The following is an 18831-nucleotide window of genomic DNA, read 5'->3' on the forward strand; positions in this document are numbered from 1 at the left end:
AAAAAAATTAGCTTTATAATTTTGAATACATCCTATTAAATAGGTGTACTTGGTAGTTACTCCAAAAAGTAATTACCATGAAAACGATAGAGCACTGGTCATGTTGATGTAAAAACAATGTTGTTGGAAAAACATCCTTTAAAGTAAAATGTAGTTTTAGGGAAAGTGGTAATTTTTTGTTCACCCCTCAAAAAATTAAATCTGAAAAAGGCTTCAGGCAATGCATCTGAAAGCACACAATTTTGTGCATGGAAGGTAGATTTCCTTTCATATTTTGTTTTCAACTTTGATGACCATTTGAACCACAACTTTCACTGGTTTGTTATTTATGCATTTATTGAGGCACACCAAGTGACTGGTGTTTGATAATTACCAAAAGTATCCCCAATCTTTATTATTTTCTAAAAGTTACTTTTAATTACTTCATCAACACCTAGAAGGGGAATAGGGGATCATCAAAGCCGTTCATAGACCCAATAATTGTCCAAATATTAGGATTCATCAGAAAATAATAAGCAAACCAGACTAGATTGTTTATTTGAATTTTCAAGACTTTATTTGAACAAACTCATGTTTTCCAAAGAAAGAAAACAATAACATCAGTTAGTGCATCCACACTGTTAGACATTAACCCCCACCCACCCCTACCTCAAGAACTTGATAATGACTAAGTTATATGTTATGTTTCTGGAATGTTTTAATTAAAACAATTTTTGTTTTTGGGGTGCTTTGGCACTCCTATTGCTTCCTTACTATTCATTTTGATAGTTGCTTAAATTGATGGTTAGAAATGTGCCAGTTGATGTGAAATTACTTAAACCTCATTGAAATTATTTCAAAATGTTTTTTTTTTTTTTTTATGCACTTGTCAAGTGCCACAATTCAAAAATTGTATTTGTAAAATCAAATACAGCTTTCAATTCATACTTGTATTTATTAAAAGTATTGAAAATGTGTATAGTTTCAAAATTCAACTTAAACCCCCAAACCAGTTAAGAATTTATCCGAGAAGAAACATCAGCTGGCAAATGACAACCATAGCTAAGAAATATAAATGATCAACCAAGGAAGAACTGTAACCTGTTTTTTCCAAAAGGAGTCCACATGGCTAACAAAAAAACTAGTCTCATGAAAACATAAATTAACTATTTGGTCTCCACAAACTTGTAAAATAATTGTTTGTGCTTTTTCAGAATATTTACAGAATCAAAGCGTTTTTTGGTTTCTTTTCAAAGAAATCTAATTAAATTTGACTCCTTTATGGTCTACAGGTTGCATTTCTTACTTATAAAGAAGGTACAACATTGGTATTCATATACACACATGTACTGCATATAGAGTGCACAAATTTGGACACAAAAAATATCATCTAAACTTTGCAGCGTTTCAAAACAAATTTTCCATCAAGTGGACATTTGTATGAATGTTTACTTGCATGCTTACCAAAATTTAAGCTAATGCATGTTCGCTAAATTCCCGCATTAAACTTATAAGTTAAATTCACAATAGCGTAACTACCAATGTTGTATCTTCTGTAAAGGCCGCATCTTATAGCTTGTTCTGTGACTTTATAATCTCAATCTTTGAAAGTTTTTGAAGTCAAAAATGGCTAAGTCCACAAAGGGACACAGAGAGTCAAAAATTAACTAAGTCCAAAAAAAGACAAACATTGACTATGAGTTTCTGCTCAAAAAATTACTAAGTACAAACAATGGCTAGTGTTTTTGGTCAAAAAATGACTAAGTCCACAAAAGGACACAGAAAGTCAATAATTACAAAGTGTTTTTGTCAAAAAATGACTAAGTCCAAAAATAGACTAAGTACAAACATTGACTATGAGTTTCTGCTCAAAAAATTACTAAGTACAAACAATGGCTAGTGTTTTTGGTCAAAAAAATGACTAAGTCCACAAAAGGACACAGAAAGTCCAAAAAAAGACTAAGTACAAACATTGACTATGAGTTTCTGCTCAAAAAATTACTAAGTACAAACAATGGCTAGTGTTTTTGGTCAAAAAATGACTAAGTCCACAATGGGACTCCATTTTATTGTTATTTAAAGTCACAACAAGCTATAAGACGATACCTTTAATAAGGGGCTGCATTCCATTTTGATGTACCTAGCAATATAATCTTATTTGAATTTGACGCCTTGTATAAGTGTCATATGCAAATTTCTCGTTGATTACATTGTTGGTGTACATTACTATGGGATACAGTCTCTTCTGCACCCCTATAGGGGGTGTACTTGGTTGATCATGATTTTAATAATAGGGGGGGTAGGGCCAAACTTTTTACGCAGTTAATTTCGAACCGTACAACGGCACGAGAAATATTTTTGGCTGACTTAGTCTATATAAAAAAGGCAATTTTTAAGGGATTTTTTTGATTTTTTTAAGCACCACTGAACTGTAGAAGCAGCAGAGTTGCGCAAACATGTGTGCCAGTTGGTGTGGCCAACTACTATCTAGAAAGTGAAGCGACTTAATGATCTAAGTATTAATGGAAGGAAAGCATTTTATTAAGTTAAATCATGTTAATGTTTCATTGATAGTCTGTTTTACCAAAGTCCTGCCTTACATGATTGACAAACTAAAAAGATTGTTTTTTTTTTTAAAGTCCGAAGCCAAAAACAAACTAAAGATTTTTTTTCAAAGTCCAAAACATAAGTCGAAAGGATTCTGTTGCCCGTTAAAATGTTTGATGAATCTGTATCAAGTGTACCATCGGACGTCTCCCCCTGTTCGGGCAAACCCGTCGCTAAGTTCTTGGAGTCAAGTTTCAAGTTTGAATTTTGGTTGAAGTGTAAAAGGACGTTTCCACTCCGTCACCGATTGAGTCCTGTACCATCAGAATAACGAAGACTTCAACCCAGATGATGATGCGCTGATCAGAGAAACAAGATTCCAACATGGCGGCTGAACTTGAACAATTTTGTTAATTTTTGTGACGAGCACAAACAAAACCAGAACTAAAATACGCATGTTCTTTTCAATATTAACAGCATACTCAGGAATGTATTGGTTTCACTTGCATTAGAAGTACATGTACTACACTTATTAATTTTGTTTCAAATCAATCATAAATTTTGGATTTGTTAAAACATCGCAACATTTTAAGTAAAATTTCAAAGTCAAAAGTGAGGTTGTACAAAAACATCAGACTTGCATCTTCATTGCATTGAGTATCATAACAGGAGATATTGTAGATGACATTGGGTTTATGGAGGATAACTAGACTGAGAAAAAAAAAACTCTTAAAAAAAACCTAACCTATCTCTAAACAAATTCTAAACTCTTAAGTACAACAAAGTTTCAAATCCTACGGAACTACAAATTGAAAATCTAGGATCAACAACTACTCCTACTGATTAACTTCATGTAAATCTGCAAACCAACCACTGCATGCTAATGATTTCGTACCAATTATAAATTACAATTTTTTGCATAAAAATGAGTCTGACGTCGATGTCGGAAAATTAAGGTTTTATCAGTGACGATAAAATCACTTATAATTTGGTGTATTTTCCATCTAGAAAGACACCTGTGATTCTGCAAACGGTGCATGACTAAAGTAACAAAGCGACGTCTTATTTAGAATACCTATTCCTGCCGTTTCCTTTTTGCATAATATTCATAACAAAATCAATCTAACAAGCAAATTGAGAAATAACTAATAGTTTTGAAGTTATATATTTAATAATTCTACACTAATAATGGACTAGTGTGTATGCTCCCTTTTCCTTAAACTATTTAGCCATGTGACAAATTACTATGTTTGTTCTGAGGTTATTTAACTGAATAAGTCTACACTAATACTGCTAATACGCTAATAAACACCTAGTTTGATTTATTGTACACTTTGCTGTTGTACATGTTGAAACAATCTCATGTTTACCATAAAATAATTAAAATAGTTGATGGACATCGCACAAAATTTGTTTTGTTTCAAAGAGATCTTAACAAACACAAAATAAATTTGTTATACTGACAAAAACTAGTAGCTTGCATTTGTTCCCAACAATTCTACGGGTTTAATATCATAAACTTGCCAACTCTTTTTAGAGTGTCTTTGTCACTTTAACAGCCTGAATAACTAAGACATCAGATGATGATGTGCTGATCAGAAAACAAGATTCCAACATTGCGCCTGAACTTTACAAATTTTGGAGTTTTTGTAAAAAAACGCCTGAGTGTCATGTTCAGCTGGAAAAGGGTTAACTAGTTGTAAAAACTATTCTCAATTATCAATAATTAATACCCTAAATGATTGAAAACACCTACTGCAGCTAAATTACTACGTTTATGAAAAATGTATTAAAAAAGCAATGTCTATTGGTCAACATAATTTGTAAATCATTTCCTCAACTGATTGCCGTTAACATATCTACTGTAGAATCTGTCATAGAGCTGACCACTCAAAACCTACAATGAACAACCTAGTTAATTGGTCACTGAAATAGACCAATAGTTAACGTCAAAGACTGAATAACTAACATCAACCAGTTCAACAAGGGTTTTAACCAACTCGGAAATCTTAACACTATTCTAACTTACAAAGGAGTGTAAGTAAAACCTACTGTGGCTGAGAACTAAACCGGTCACAATAACATAATGCACAACAGCATCTTTCTAAGCGACAATATTTCTTCTACAATAAAGCACCCTGTTTACTTCCTACACAATCCCAATGTCATCTTTGATATCTCCTTTTGATACAGTCAAAACTTCTTAACGCAAGTGAAACCAATGTAAAAGCCTGAGTACCTGATTGAAATGTGCATAGCCATGTTCAGAATCTTGTTTCTCCGACCCTCGCACCAACATCTGGGTAGAAGTCTCCGTCATCCATCAAGTTCAGAGGCTCCCTCAGATCAGAAGAGGATGTCCCGTGTAGAAAAGTTGCTCAAAAAGTAGACCCGTTTACACAGGAACAGTATAGAGAGACGGGTACCAACTTAGGATAACAAAATGATCAGGTAAAAAAAGTGAAAAAAAGTGCAATGGTCCTCAGTCCTTGACACTTTTTGTACAGGCCCCCAAAGACTTCAACAGGCAACCAAATTCTTTTTTTTCTTAGGTTTCGTGTTTTTGTCGGAGATCGAGAAGTTGAAATAGTTTGTCAATCATGTAAGGCAGGACACCGGTAAGACAGACTACCAGCGCCACATTAACAAGATTTTACTTTATAAAATGCTTACCCAACCATTAAGTCTTGGATCATTAGGTCGCCACACAATCCAGATAGTAGTAGGCCACACCAACCAGCACACACGTTTGCACAACTCTGCTGCTTCTACAGTTCAGTGGTGCTTTCTATAGCATTTAATGAATGGTAACCAAATAATTTAAGACACAATTTTTAAAATTATAAAAACAGCCAAGTACAACATTTACTATCCTTGAGTGAGTTGAAATGAAAGTTGTCTCTTTGTCTCTAAAATAAGATGGTTTTTTTTTCATCGGCTGATGCCAAAAAAAAACTCAGTGAAATTTAGAACGGTTAATTATTACTGTCACAGCAATGCAAAGAAGAAAAAACAACATTTTCATATTAAGTTTGTGACAGTTTCGTAAAAGATATTGTACTTTTAATCAATTTCATTTTGAGTTTGGACAGGTGTGCATCACACTTATCCAAACATGTCAAGCCTAAGATGAATAAGTTTGGTTAAATTGATGATGTACTTGTATGTCATGAGGATTGGTCCCAACAATACAACTTTAGATGTGTTTCGCTTGCATTAATTGTCTTGGGTGCAAGTTGTACTTGGCTTCACAATCATCAAAGTATCAATATAGAACCAAAGGCACTCCCACAATTTGAGTCACAAGCAAATGTTTAAGAAATTTTTGTTTTCCTAAACCGATTTAAGATATTCCAACTCTGGGAAAATTTTAGAAAAGAAGAGTTTTTAAAGCAAGCAAAGTTTTAAAAGTAGTATGGAAAAAAACTTTTGCCAAGAGAGTTTTGAAAAAAAGTTTTACAAATTCATTCAAACATACATCTATATGAAAAATGTATGCATTTTGTACCAAGTAATGTGAACTCGTTTCGTGGGAATGTCTCGTTAAAATGTATTAAAGACACTAGACACTATGGTAATTGTCAAAGACTACACAGTTGGTGTATCTCAACATGTGCATAAAATAACAAACCTGTGAAAATTTGAGCTCAATCAATCATCAAAGTTGCGAGATATAAATAAAAGGAAAAAACACCCCTGTCGCACCATGGTCACAGAGTGTTGTGTGCTTTTAGAAGCTTGATTTTGAGACCTCAAATCCTAAATCTGAGGTATCAAAATCAAATACCTGGAAAATTACTTCATTCTCGAAAACTACGTCACTTCAGAGGGAGCTGTTTCTCAAAATGTTTTATACTATCAACCTCTCCCAATAACTCGTTACCAAGAAAGGTTTTATGATAATAATTATTTTGAGTAATTACCAATAGTGTCCACTGCCTTTATTTAAGAAAATTAATTAAAATACACAAATATCATGCAGTTGTGACCCAAACTACCAAAAAGGACAAACCTTTTCACAATGTCCCATTTCCTGTCCCAAAAATAACGTTTAAAGCCAAAATTAAGAATAGCTTTGACAACAATTTATTTGCTTGTGTGGCCAACACAAAGAATGATGAGCGAAATGTTTTCATGTAATGATTTGTCTTCTTCTTTTTGTCAAGTTGGATCACAGATGCAGTTAAAATGCACAATCATGAAGTCTATGAACAATTCACAACGCATGATTCAAGATTTATCATTGTGTTTTTCAACAAATACCCAAGGTGGGAAGGGGGGCAGATGTAAAATGACAGGTTCCCATTTCTGACATACAGCCGCAAAGGTTTACAGTAACCTTACCTCACAGAGGAAGGGTCAGAGGTCACATGGCAGGTGGATTAATTTAGGGTGCGTTCGTTAAGCTTCCCTGGGTCGATCCCGGTCTGCCCCGGTACGTTCGAATAGCTTTGACGGGGCTCACCCTGGTCAGTCCCCAGTGCCCTGCTTATGGAATGGGTCACTTGGGGGCGACCCGAGGTGCATGCCGTCACCACGAGAGGACGTGTGTGTTGGTTTGATTAGCTCTTGTTAGGGGCTCACCCGAGTGAACACTGCGGGGTCGACCCAGGGAAGCTAATCGAATGCACCCAATATACCAGTCATTTTCCCAGGTAGGAAGGGGCAAAGGTCATTTGTGTACATATGAACCTCAACATTGTAGTTTGCTGTGACCCACTCCTTAGCAGAAAGGGATAAAAGTCACGTATGATGGTAGTGGTATAACAGTAAGCCACTAAACTAAAACTTTACTAAGTTTGTTGTGACCCAATCCCTAGCAGAAAGGGATAAAAGTCACGTATGATGGTAGTGGTATGACAGTAAGCCACTAAACTAAAACTTTACTAAGTTTGTTGTGACCCAATCCCTAGCAGAAAGGGATAAAACGCCATATGATGGTAGTGGTATAACAGTAAGCCACTAAACTAAAACTTTACTAAGTTTGCTGTGACCCAATCCCTAGCAGAAAGGGATGGAAGGCATGCACCATGGTAGTACACTGCTAGCGAAAACATTGATAGGCTCCTAGGGCAAGGGCACCAAGGCATTTTCTTCTTGGTAAAGGGCACCCTAGGAGGAAATTGCAAATTTGTACTGGAGCATTTCAAGGCAATGACCTGAGGACACGGAGGCAATCAGTCCTGGGTTCCTAGTTTGCTATGACACAAACCCCTAGCAGAAAGGGGCAGCTCGGTCACTTAAACAGGGCAAGTGCACCAAGGCGTTTTCTCCTTGGTAAAGGGCACCTCTATGGAATATATGCAAGAACATTTCAAGGGGCACCCAGGCAATGACAAGGGGCAACGTTGCCTCTGTAATGCATCAGGCGTGTCGTAACAACAGTATCGAGGATGACATTTGTGCAATGACCAACTCTCAGGAAAAAGAGAATTTAAGTCTTGTCATGACCCATAAGTTACAAAGTATGCCATGATCCTAACTTGAAACTAGCTATACAGCATGAGTTAACACAAACTAATGTAAGCAACACTGACAGTTTAAAAACACCTTTATCACAGTCCGGCCATTTTGTCTGGTTCCCGTGTATTGATCAAAACCCGCTCGAAACTCTCAAAGTTTGAAAAAAGGAACCAGACTAAATTTTTATGTCAAGCCTCATTTTGTTTCTTGAGACAATCCTGATGGCACTGTGAGTAATAAAGAATCCTGATCTTATTTAAGTACCCATACTGGGATGGATGCTCGGCCTCCTCATCAGTAAGACGTCTCTCTGGCATCAGGTGGTCGTCGTCGTTGTCGTCGACGTCGGTGGTGATTTCATCTCCTTGTTCCAGTGAGCTCTTGCCTTGAGTTCCTTTAAGTGTCAACCGATCCGAAGATGTTGATTCTCTTCAGGAGTACTCAATCTCTTGATGCCTGTCAATAAAAACAAACAATCAAAACAAAAAATTAAAAATAACTTTTACATACAAAAAATGAACCTGTGACCCTAACCATCCTGGGGCCGATTTCACAAAGAGTTAGAAAGATGAAATAAAACAGTGAAAGTTTCAGCAAAATACATGTAGGCATACTGGTTCTACTTGCTGAGAAAACAGAAAGAAGCAAACCCTGTCACAGTAGCGATGAATCCATGCAAGTAAAGATTTCGATAAAACAAATTACAATTTTTTTTTTCCCAAACATTTGATTTAAAAAAAAATTGCCAGGGGTTTCCTTACGGGTGGCGAACCCATTGTCACTGATTTTTGCTCCTCTGTTTTCACAGTAAAATATAAAACCTCTGAAATAAAACAAACCGATTTGTATATCAAAATATTTGGAGGGGGTTAACGTTATTTTTCAAAATTTACCAAATGTCAACTTTTAATTTGAAGTGGCGCAATTTTCAATCAAACAGTTACAAAATTGGCCAGGGGTGGGGAACCCTTTGTCGCTGAATTTTTGCTCTTCTGTTTTCAGAGTTAAAAATATAAAACCAAATATTTGGGGGTTTGTTTTTCAAAACTTACCAAATGATAAATCACCTAGTATGAAGTGGCGCATTTTTTAATTTATAAAGACAGTTAAAAAATCGGCCTCCTCATCAGTAAGACATCTCTCTGGCATCAGGTGGTCGTCGTCGTTGTCGTCAACGTCGGTGGTGATTTCATCTCCTTGTTCCAGTGAGCTCTTGCCTTGAGTTCCTTTAAGTGTAGACCGATCCGAAGATGTTGATTTTCTTCAGGAGTACTCAATCTCTTGATGCCTGTAAATAAATAAATAAATAAAATAAAATAAAAGAACCTTTGAACCTAACCATCCTGGGGTCGATTTTACAAAAGTTAGGACTGGTCCTAACTTAGGACCAGTCCCAGGAGACTTAAAAACTTAAGGCTAGTCCTAAGTTAGACGAGTAACTTGTCCTAACTTGAGATAAGACTAGTCTTAACTCTTTGTAAAAACCACCGCAGATCCTTCAAGATCCAATTGCATGTTTTGTTTGTTTCTGTTTTGCCGATTGCTGCACTTGTAACCATATTGTGCTTTACACACATGTAATGTAAACAGTGAACTTCTGCTTGTACTAATCCGCCTATAGCAATGAAATCCGTCATTCAGTGACGCTCGTGGCTCTTCAACAATTTTACCCCTGATCACTAGGCCATTTATTTCATAAATGTTTGTTGTCACGTACTCGCAATGAATAACTCGCAACAGTTGAACTGTGTTCAACCCCTTCGCTAACTAAACAGGGCTGTGTCACCGAAATTCCCTTTGCATTTGCAGGAAGTATGAACCAGGCTTTAGTAGTGATTGACTTACTTGCATGATGGGCAGAAATTGAAGACGGTTTGTCCTTCATCAGACGATCGTGTTTGTCTGGTGTGGAAATGAAGTCCATCGTGACCGCACTTGGCACATGCCCTGTCAATCTGAAACCAGACCAGATACAAAAATGAAATTAAGTAGTGATGAAAAATTACCAAGCATTGAAAAACAAATTTGTGATTTCACTCCTAAAAGGTAGGGCCATAAGTTTGTTTTTTTTGTCAATGATTAATGGACAAAATATAGAAAGATTAAATAAAACTGTGAAAGTTTCAACAAAATAGGTCTACTGGTTTTACTTGCTGAGAAAACAGAAAGAAGCAAACCCTGTCACAGTAGCGACGAATCCATTCGAGGTAAAGATTTCGATACATCAACAAATTATGCAAGTTTTTTTTCTCCAAACAATTGATTTCAAAAAAATTGGCCAGGGGTTTCCTTACGGGTGGCGAACCCATTGTCACTGATTTTTGCTCCTCTGTTTTCACAGTAAAATATAAAACCTCTGAAATAAAACAAACCTATTTGTATATCAAAATATTTGGAGGGGGTTAACGTTATTTTTCAAAGTTTACTAAATGTCAACTTTTAATTTGAAGTGGCGCAATTTTCAATCAAACAGTTAAAAAATTGGCCAGGGGTGGGGAACCCTTTGTCACTGAATTTTTGCTCTTCTGTTTTCAGAGTTAAAAATATACAACCAAATATTTGGGGGTTTGTTTTTCAAAACTTACCAAATGAATCACCTAGTATGAAGTGGCGCATTTTTCAATTTATAAAGACAGTTAAAAAATCGGCCTCCTCATCAGTAAGACATCTCTCTGGCATCAGGTGGTCGTCGTCGTTGTCGTCGACGTCGGTGGTGATTTCATCTCCTTGTTCCAGTGAGCTCTTGCCTTGAGTTCCTTTAAGTGTAGACCGATCCGAAGATGTTGATTTTCTTCAGGAGTACTCAATCTCTTGATGCCTGTAAATAAATAAATAAATAAAAAAAAATAAAAGAACCTTTGAACCTAACCATCCTGGGGTCGATTTCACAAAAGTTAGGACTGGTCCTAACTTAGGACCAGTCCCAGGAGACTTAAAAACTTAAGGCTAGTCCTAAGTTAGACGAGTAACTTGTCCTAACTTGAGATAAGACTAGTCTTAACTCTTTGTAAAATCCACCGCAGATCCTTCAAGATCCAATTGCATGTTTTGTTTGTTTCTGTTTTGCCGATTGCTGCACTTGTAACCATATTGTGCTTTACACACATGTCATGTAAACAGTGAACTTCTGCTTGTACTAATCCGCCTATAGCAATGATATCCGTCATTCAGTGACGCTCGTGGCTCTTCAACAATTTTACCCCTGATCACTAGGCCATTTATTTCATAAATGTTTGTTGTCACGTACTCGCAATGAATAACTCGCAACAGTTGAACTGTGTTCAACCCCTTCGCTAACTAAACAGGGCTGTGTCACCGAAATTCCCTTTGCATTTGCAGGAAGTATGAACCAGGCTTTAGTAGTGATTGACTTACTTGCATGATGGGCAGAAATTGAAGACGGTTTGTCCTTCATCAGACGATCGTGTTTGTCTGGTGTGGAAATGAAGTCCATCGTGACCGCACTTGGCACATGCCCTGTCAATCTGAAACCAGACCAGATACAAAAATGAAATTAAGTAGTGATGAAAAATTACCAAGCATTGAAAAACAAATTTTGTGATTTCACTCCTAAAAGGTAGGGCCATAAGTTTGTTTTTTTTTGTCAATGATTAATGGACAAAATATAGAAAGATTAAATAAAACTGTGAAAGTTTCAACAAAATAGGTCTACTGGTTTTACTTGCTGAGAAAACAGAAAGAAGCAAACCCTGTCACAGTAGCGACGAATCCATTCGAGGTAAAGATTTCGATACATCAACAAATTATGCAAGTTTTTTTTCTCCAAACAATTGATTTCAAAAAAATTGGCCAGGGGTTTCCTTACGGGTGGCGAACCCATTGTCACTGATTTTTGCTCCTCTGTTTTCACAGTAAAATATAAAACCTCTGAAATAAAACAAACCTATTTGTATATCAAAATATTTGGAGGGGGTTAACGTTATTTTTCAAAGTTTACTAAATGTCAACTTTTAATTTGAAGTGGCGCAATTTTCAATCAAACAGTTAAAAAATTGGCCAGGGGTGGGGAACCCTTTGTCACTGAATTTTTGCTCTTCTGTTTTCAGAGTTAAAAATATACAACCAAATATTTGGGGGTTTGTTTTTCAAAACTTACCAAATGAATCACCTAGTATGAAGTGGCGCATTTTCAATTTATAAAGACAGTTAAAAAATCGGCCTCCTCATCAGTAAGACATCTCTCTGGCATCAGGTGGTCGTCGTCGTTGTCGTCGACGTCGGTGGTGATTTCATCTCCTTGTTCCAGTGAGCTCTTGCCTTGAGTTCCTTTAAGTGTAGACCGATCCGAAGATGTTGATTTTCTTCAGGAGTACTCAATCTCTTGATGCCTGTAAATAAATAAATAAATAAAAAAAAATAAAAGAACCTTTGAACCTAACCATCCTGGGGTCGATTTCACAAAAGTTAGGACTGGTCCTAACTTAGGACCAGTCCCAGGAGACTTAAAAACTTAAGGCTAGTCCTAAGTTAGACGAGTAACTTGTCCTAACTTGAGATAAGACTAGTCTTAACTCTTTGTAAAATCCACCGCAGATCCTTCAAGATCCAATTGCATGTTTTGTTTGTTTCTGTTTTGCCGATTGCTGCACTTGTAACCATATTGTGCTTTACACACATGTCATGTAAACAGTGAACTTCTGCTTGTACTAATCCGCCTATAGCAATGATATCCGTCATTCAGTGACGCTCGTGGCTCTTCAACAATTTTACCCCTGATCACTAGGCCATTTATTTCATAAATGTTTGTTGTCACGTACTCGCAATGAATAACTCGCAACAGTTGAACTGTGTTCAACCCCTTCGCTAACTAAACAGGGCTGTGTCACCGAAATTCCCTTTGCATTTGCAGGAAGTATGAACCAGGCTTTAGTAGTGATTGACTTACTTGCATGATGGGCAGAAATTGAAGACGGTTTGTCCTTCATCAGACGATCGTGTTTGTCTGGTGTGGAAATGAAGTCCATCGTGACCGCACTTGGCACATGCCCTGTCAATCTGAAACCAGACCAGATACAAAAATGAAATTAAGTAGTGATGAAAAATTACCAAGCATTGAAAAACAAATTTGTGATTTCACTCCTAAAAGGTAGGGCCATAAGTTTGTTTTTTTTGTCAATGATTAATGGACAAAATATAGAAAGATTAAATAAAACTGTGAAAGTTTCAACAAAATAGGTCTACTGGTTTTACTTGCTGAGAAAACAGAAAGAAGCAAACCCTGTCACAGTAGCGACGAATCCATTCGAGGTAAAGATTTCGATACATCAACAAATTATGCAAGTTTTTTTTCTCCAAACAATTTATTTCAAAAAAATTGGCCAGGGGTTTCCTTACGGGTGGCGAACCCATTGTCACTGATTTTTGCTCCTCTGTTTTCACAGTAAAATATAAAACCTCTGAAATAAAACAAACCTATTTGTATATCAAAATATTTGGAGGGGGTTAACGTTATTTTTCAAAGTTTACTAAATGTCAACTTTTAATTTGAAGTGGCGCAATTTTCAATCAAACAGTTAAAAAATTGGCCAGGGGTGGGGAACCCTTTGTCACTGAATTTTTGCTCTTCTGTTTTCAGAGTTAAAAATATACAACCAAATATTTGGGGGTTTGTTTTTCAAAACTTACCAAATGAATCACCTAGTATGAAGTGGCGCATTTTTCAATTTATAAAGACAGTTAAAAAATCGGCCTCCTAATCAGTAAGACATCTCTCTGGCATCAGGTGGTCGTCGTCGTTGTCGTCGACGTCGGTGGTGATTTCATCTCCTTGTTCCAGTGAGCTCTTGCCTTGAGTTCCTTTAAGTGTAGACCGATCCGAAGATGTTGATTTTCTTCAGGAGTACTCAATCTCTTGATGCCTGTAAATAAATAAATAAAATAAAATAAAAGAACCTTTGAACCTAACCATCCTAGGGTCGATTTCACAAAAGTTAGGACTGGTCCTAACTTAGGACCAGTCCCAGGAGACTTAAAAACTTAAGGCTAGTCCTAAGTTAGACGAGTAACTTGTCCTAACTTGAGATAAGACTAGTCTTAACTCTTTGTAAAACCCACCGCAGATCCTTCAAGATCCAATTGCATGTTTTGTTTGTTTCTGTTTTGCCGATTGCTGCACTTGTAACCATATTGTGCTTTACACACATGTCATGTAAACAGTGAACTTCTGCTTGTACTAATCCGCCTATAGCAATGAAATCCGTCATTCAGTGACGCTCGTGGCTCTTCAACAATTTTACCCCTGATCACTAGGCCATTTATTTCATAAATGTTTGTTATCACGTACTCGCAATGAATAACTCGCAACAGTTGAACTGTGTTCAACCCCTTCGCTAACTAAACAGGGCTGTGTCACTGAAATTCACTTTGCATTTGCAGGAAGTATGAACCAGGCTTTAGTAGTGATTGATTTACTTGCATGATGGGCAGAAATTGAAGACGGTTTGTCCTTCATCAGACGATCGTGTTTGTCTGGTGTGGAAATGAAGTCCATCGTGACCGCACTTGGCACATGCCCTGTCAATCTGAAACCAGACCAGATACAAAAATGAAATTAAGTAGTGATGAAAAATAACCAAGCATTGAAAAAACAAATTTGTTTTTTCACGCCTAAAAGGTAGGGCCGTAAGTTTGTTTTTTGTCAATGATTAATGGACAAAATATAGAAAGATTAAATAAAACTGTGAAAGTTTCAGCAAACTAGGTCTACTGGTTTTACTTGCTGAGAAAACAGAAAGAAGCAAACCCTGTCACAGTAGCGATGAATCCATTCGAGGTAAAGATTTCGATACATCAACAAATTATGCAAGTTTTTTTTCTCCAAACAATTGATTTCAAAAAAATTGGCCAGGGGTTTCCTTATGGGTGGCGAACCCATTGTCTCTGATTTTTGCTCCTGTTTTCACAGGTAAAATATAAAACCTCTGAAATAAAACAAACCTATTTGTATATCAAAATATTTGGAGGGGCTGAAGTTATTTTTCAAAATTTACCAAATGTCAACTTTTAATTTGAAGTGGCGCAACTTTCAATCAAAAATCGGCCAGGGGTTTCCTTATGGGTGGCGAACCCTTTGTCACTGAATTTTTGCTCTTCTGTTTTCAGATTTAAAAATATAAAACCAAATATTTGGGGGCTTGTTTTTCAAAACTTACCAAATGATAAATCACCTAATATGAAGTGGCAAATTTATCAATTTAACACAGTTAAAAAATTGGCCAGAGGTTTCCCTGCGGGTGGCGAACCCATATCAATGAAGTTTGCTCTTCTTAAGAGTTAAATATAAAACCTCTGAAAGAAAACTATTCCTTACCAAATATTACCAAATTTAAAAAAAATGCTTTTAAAATGAAGTTGCACATTTTTCAATTAAACACAATTTTTTGTTATTTTAATTGTCGGACTTTGATCGTCTTATGCTGTTAAATTATTTGTCAACATCCCCCACCACCTGCGCATTCAAAAGTTAAATAAATGCCCTGCAAATATGACATTTTGATCATTTAAATACCTCAATTATCTAACAGGTTGTTAAGGTCTGTCAAAAATGCTAACATCAGGAACTCAAAATCTTCTACCTTGATTTATTTTAAAGGCATGGGCTGTCAAAATTGTGTATGATATCTTGCTAGGTACCTCTTAGTTTATTACAATGTATAAATAAACAAAAAAGCGTTCACTTATGAAAATATCAGGGTCCGAATTTCAGACTTACAAATGGTCCACATAATAAAGAAGATGCCATATAAAATAAATCACCTAATAAATTTCATCAAATTTGATATACCAAGTCCAATTTTAAAAATGGCCGGAGGTTTCCCTGTGGGGGGTGAACCCTTTTCACAGATTTTAATTGTACACCTTTTTTTGTTCATTCAGAGTTAAATATAAATAATGAAACCTCTGAAGTAAAAAATAGTTATAGTATACACAATTAAACAACAATAAAGTACGAACATTTCTGTATGTAAACATCAAGATATAAACCTAAACAATTTGGACATTTCCTAAGATAAAACTCCAGTGTTTCACTCACCAGTGGTCCTAGGTCTTTCTGGCCGACGACCTCGTGATGACCTTCAACATTCTTGAGAGAGTTGAGACGCATGATAGACCACACTATGTAATGCAGCTGTAATGAGAAGGAAGACAAAAAGTGACTTTTCATTCATTCAAAATAATGCTGTCTGTGCTAGTGGTAGTGATATATGTGGTCACTGCTGAGTGATACAAAGAAAAAAAAATTCACTGATAATATTAATAAACACAACTTTACACAAGTGTTACATTTTGTTGAAAATCTGTGAATGATAGGAATGTTATTTTAACTTTAAAATTTTTTTTAAAACGTGTGTTGGTCGATTTTGAAATCATGAGTGCTCGGCACCAGCAGGTTGCACAGCACAGACCATGCCTCATCATAATGTAAGATTTGAAAATCTGAAACATTCATTTCCAAAAAAGACAAGTCAGACAGTCAATGGGGATACCTTTCCGTATGGCGCCATCACTTTTTCACTCATTTTTACAAAGGGACATCTCATTGAGGTAAATTAGATACCATATTATTTCATATCGAATCAAAAAGTGGTTGTGCCAAGGGTATTTCTTTTAGGTTGTTTTACCGCAACTAAAAAAGATTTTCATTTTAGTACAATTTAATAGAATACAGGGCCACTCCAATAAATATATCTGTTGGGCGCTATCGGTCAATCTGCGCGATCAACCGATCACGCTGCGCTACTGATAGATCCCGCTGTGCTATTGAAATATCTATTGGTCGCACAACAATCGGTCGATTGCGCAACATTCGGCAACGAACATATGCGAACAACCGATCGTGCGGGAATGGCACTGCGCTCTTGAGGTCGGTCGATCGTGCAGACCCATTCCTGCATGATCAGCCTTTCCTCACGATCGGCTGATCACGGAAAAAATACTCATAGCGCGACCGGTCAATCGCGCAAAGATGTTCATTGCGCGATCGACCAATCGACCAATTGATCTTTCAATTACGCAGCGCAATCGAAAGATCACGCAAATTGACTGATCGCGGCCAACATATCCACGCATCCAAGGCTTCGTGGATGCGATCAGGGTTAGGGTCAGCTGAGTGTGGCCCTGTATATATTCTATAGTTAATAAAACAAAATGATAAATTATAATAACATGACCAAACAGCGGATGAGCCACCAGGATGCAATCATTACAAAGGATGATATAAAAGGCAATCATTAAGGAAAAGTTTCTGTATGGCGCCACCACTTTTTCATTCGATATGAAATAATATACTATATAGTATCTAATTTACCTCAATGAGATATCCCTTTTTCTAAAAAAGAGTGAAAAAGTGGTGGCGCCATACGGAAAGTTATCCATCATTAATCCTACAGACAGGCCTAGACTAGACTCGAGTAGTACATAGGTAGGCCGATATATTGTTAATTACAAAATTAATATTGAATTTTTGAAATTAATTGTCTACTATTTTATTTATAAATACTTTTTTTTATAAAAAAAAAAATATTCTGAGTGTTGCGATCATGCATCAGGGTCCTCCCCCACCGCCTCCTTGGCCCACGTCCCGACCCCGCCTACCCCTTTTATATAAATAACGCACAAACAAGTGAAGAGGTCAATCACACAAGCTCCGGTTTCCAGAAGAAATATATTTATCCCAAACTTACTTTTTGCATTTACTTTGTGAGGACATGTCTTGCATTTCATAACTACCGTTCCTTTTTCAGGAAACGGTAAAATGGAGCCAAATTGCGTGCAAAATTCTCTCGAAGAAGCAAATGACTCCTCTCCGTCCATGTTTTAGAGAAATTCTGTTCCAGCATGCGTTTCTGAATGGAAAGAAGCACGTGATTTATCAAGGTTGACTTCATCCATACGTTCAGCATTAAATTTGGTTTAGGGTATCTGACTAGGTATTAAAATAGGAATCACGCCCTCTGTCGGAGGATTGTAGAGTCTCGACTCGGGATCCCGCGCAAAGTTAATACACCTTTCTTAATTCTGGTTAAAAATACCAAGCGCAACAGCATAAACAATGAAATTCAACAAACATTATCCCCCATACGAACCACACCACATCACTATCTGAGAGAGAAATCCATTTCCACTACTAAATACAAATCGCTTTAAATTAATTGCTTAAAATAATCCCTAAAACATTACAAAAGTTGTCACTCACAAAGGTGCCAAAAAACAAAGAAATAATAATACTATTATGATTTTGTTTAACCATGATAATGCTGGGGGAAAAAATTGGTTTTGCCCCTCGCTACTTTTATGTTAAAATTGTCTTTTCATGAGTGTCCTCAAATTAATTTTGTTGTGTTTAACCACAGGGGTAAGTTTACATAATAATTAAAAAAAACAGGAGGGGCGTAAAGTTAGATAATAAGTTCAATGTAAAAAGTACATCGATGGCATCATGAGTGGAGGACCTCCGTGATGGCGTTTAATGAGCGTTAAAGGCAGTGGACACTATTGGAAATTACTCAAAATAATTATTAGCAAAAACCCTTACTTGGTAACGAGTAATAGGGAGAGGTTGCTAGTATAAAACATTGTCAGAAACGGCTCCCTCTGAAGTGATGTAGTTTTCGAGAAAGAAGTAATTTTCCACGAATTTGATTTCGATACCTCGGATTTAGAATTCGAGGTCTCGAAATCAACCATCTAAACGCCTACAACTTCGTGTGACAAGGGTGTTTTTTCTTTCATTATTATCTCGCAACTTCGACGACCGATTGAGCTCAAACTTTGACAGGTTTGTTATTTTATGCATATTGTTGAGATACAGCAAGTGACTCG

At 36.5% G+C, this 18831-nt stretch overlaps 1 long non-coding RNA gene across 1 annotated transcript; it reads right to left on the minus strand.

Moving 5' to 3' along the window:
- Positions 1-14495: 14495 nt before the first annotated feature.
- On the minus strand, positions 14496-17733 carry LOC117298912. Its single transcript, XR_004520015.1, has 3 exons — positions 17694-17733; positions 16043-16138; positions 14496-14531 (listed from the first exon to the last, which is right to left on the minus strand). It is a non-coding gene; the product is annotated as an uncharacterized LOC117298912 (long non-coding RNA).
- Between the last annotated feature and the right edge of the window lie 1098 nt (positions 17734-18831).

This window comes from Asterias rubens, chromosome 1, assembly GCF_902459465.1.
Source record: "Asterias rubens chromosome 1, eAstRub1.3, whole genome shotgun sequence".
Classification (NCBI taxonomy): domain Eukaryota; kingdom Metazoa; phylum Echinodermata; class Asteroidea; order Forcipulatida; family Asteriidae; genus Asterias; species Asterias rubens.